Consider the following 2,500-nt stretch of genomic DNA (forward strand, 5'->3'; position numbering starts at 1 on the left):
TCCTTCTTCAATCTCTCTATTTCTCTCGGGGTCTGTTTGAGTATTCCAAGTCCCTCGTCGCGATAGAGGCCGATATCGATGCTAGGAAAAACCGGCAAAAACCAGCATACAGCCGATTCCAGCTGGCTGTAAGCTGTGCGCCAAGGTCACACATGGACCGTATAGCGGCTGCCAGAGGCGCCATTGTATGCTTTCGGTTCGACCTTGTTGAGCTGCGTCGTTGCTGTACTTTGCGACGGCGATTAGCAGCGACAATTATTATTATTATTATTTGCTTCAGTTGTGAAAGGAGGTAGGAGCCTACTAAGTCGCATGTTTCTGCCCCGTCATTGGTGACGTCGAAGAGTGTGCTTGAATTTCTCTTTTGCCATGGGTCGCCATTGTTAAAAAGGAGTGAGTGTTTCGCGTGTGTAATTGTTTTACGGTCATCAGCTGAAATCGTCATGTAAGTGGAGTAGTGTTTCAGATATTGAGGGATAAAATTCTACCACGTCAAATGCTCTTGCCTGCTTTGATCAGTGCATCCCACGTGAACGCCTAATTGGCGTCTTGTTTTAAGTGTAAATGTGAACTAGTACTGCCGTTGTTGGCTGAAAATACCACGCGCAGAGTCACGTGATCCCCGCGCGTAGTATCGATTTTAACAAAGTTACTGCTTACTATTTCTCAGTAACGAGGTAGCCATATTGGTAAAGAATCGTTGTATAATCAGTTCTCAAACTCATTAATAATTCATAAGCCAAAAACAAAAGAAATCACTACCGTGAAGGAAGTTTGGATATGTGGTCTTAATTAGCATAAAATTTCGCTAACTTTGATCCCAAATATCTCTTAAAATACTGATTCCGTTGAGAAGCAATATCAAACACTCGAGAGAGTGTTTCATCAGATATCCAACCACCTCGAAATCGGTTAAAAAACTCGGCCTTCGACTTCGTTTTTCAACTCGCTTCTCGATGTTTGGATATCCGATGAAACCCTCCTTCTCGTGTTTGATATATTACTTGAAACACTCTTGAAAGCTGGGATCGTGACAAAAGACAAATTTCGCTTAAGTGGTCATAACTTAAATCGGTTGACTTAATGCAAATATTTGACGTGACGTGTACTTAATTGTTTTCACACGCACGTAGAATTAAATTTGGTGAGTAAACAAAAAAGGCTTTCTTTAAATTAAGCGTGAATTTGCGACAAATTTTATGATTACTTAGTTTCAAAAGTGAAAGAAACAAATTCTTTCAGGCCACAGGCCAGTTGTTTAAAGCCTGATAATTAGCTGATCGTGGATTATGAGGAAACTTTCTTTCAGTTACCAATCAAAAACGTTTTGCACAAGACCTTTAGCCTTCAAAAAAACAATTTTGAGTTGGACATTTTATTTTCCTTTAGCATAAACATACATAGTTCAGGCTTTTTGAGAGGAAAACGTCAGAGCTCGATTGGTATTTAATCATGGATTGGCATTTTATAGGCTAGGGAAGAACTGGGCCCATCGGTTAGGGAACCTAAGACCCCGAAAACTAAGACTTAGGACCTATGAAATTGGCCTACAGTTGTTTTTGTGCAACCTTCTATATATTTCCTTTTTTACTGGTGTCACCTCACTTAAAGGGTCTAGCTCACGCAATTTTAGGCAATTTCAGCACTGATCGAATGGTCATAGAATTGACTAAAATATCAAAATAACTGTTCAAAACTATAGAGCTCTAACAAAACATAGGGAAGCCAAGAAGGGACATGGATGGACAAAACTGGCGAGGATTGAAATGGATTGAATTTGGGTTAAGTGACAAATTCACTATTTCCACAAATCGAATAACACAGTCCTTTTTTTTTGGGGGGGGGGGGGGGAAGGGGTTATTTGCATTAAAACACTGGATATCGAGTTCACTGAAGCATGATACAGCCCTAAGAGTAATTAACTCGTTTTGCATTATGGGATTGTGCATATGAAAAACGACTGGTTCACGAGGAAAGCCAAACAAGCTGAAACTTTTCATCTTCAGAAGAACCAACGTGAGTTCCATGCAACGATTCGTGAGGTTTATGGCCATAAGTCCAAAAATACTCATCAAGTTCGATCAAAAAATGGACAACTACTCACTACACCAGACGAGATCAAAGACAGATGGGTTGAACATTTTTCAGATCTTCTCAATATCAACTCAGAAACTGATGAAAGCGTTCTTGATGAGCTCGAAGAACTTCCAGTTAAGGAGGAACTTGATCATCCGATTACAGAAAGTGAACTTGAAAAAACTTGACCGGACGGTATACTTCCAGAAGTTCTTGTTCACGGTGGTCAAACTCTGAAAAAGTTTCTATTTGCACTTTTTACAATCTTTTGGACCACACAAGTCTTGCCAGCAGACCTTATCAAACCGAATCTCACCATTCTTTTCAAAAAAGGTGACCGGAGTGATTGTGGTAATTATCGAGGCATCTCTTTGCTGAGTGTAGTTGGAAAGGTTCTAGCTGATATTTTATTGCAAAGGCTGCA

The 2,500-nt window shown here is 40.1% G+C and overlaps 1 protein-coding gene and 1 long non-coding RNA gene across 2 annotated transcripts in view; one reads left to right on the plus strand and one right to left on the minus strand.

The window, feature by feature from the left end:
• LOC137982969 (uncharacterized) overlaps positions 1-2,500 on the plus strand; it is a 27,069-nt gene that overhangs the window by 21,231 nt on the left and 3,338 nt on the right. The gene's annotated exons all lie outside the window — the stretch shown is intronic.
• LOC137982968 (cholesterol oxidase-like) overlaps positions 1-2,500 on the minus strand; it is a 20,228-nt gene that overhangs the window by 14,943 nt on the left and 2,785 nt on the right. The window lies entirely within an intron of this gene.

The sequence above is a fragment of the Montipora foliosa genome, chromosome 13 (assembly GCF_036669935.1).
Source record: "Montipora foliosa isolate CH-2021 chromosome 13, ASM3666993v2, whole genome shotgun sequence".
In the NCBI taxonomy this organism is placed as follows: Eukaryota; Metazoa; Cnidaria; class Anthozoa; order Scleractinia; family Acroporidae; genus Montipora; species Montipora foliosa.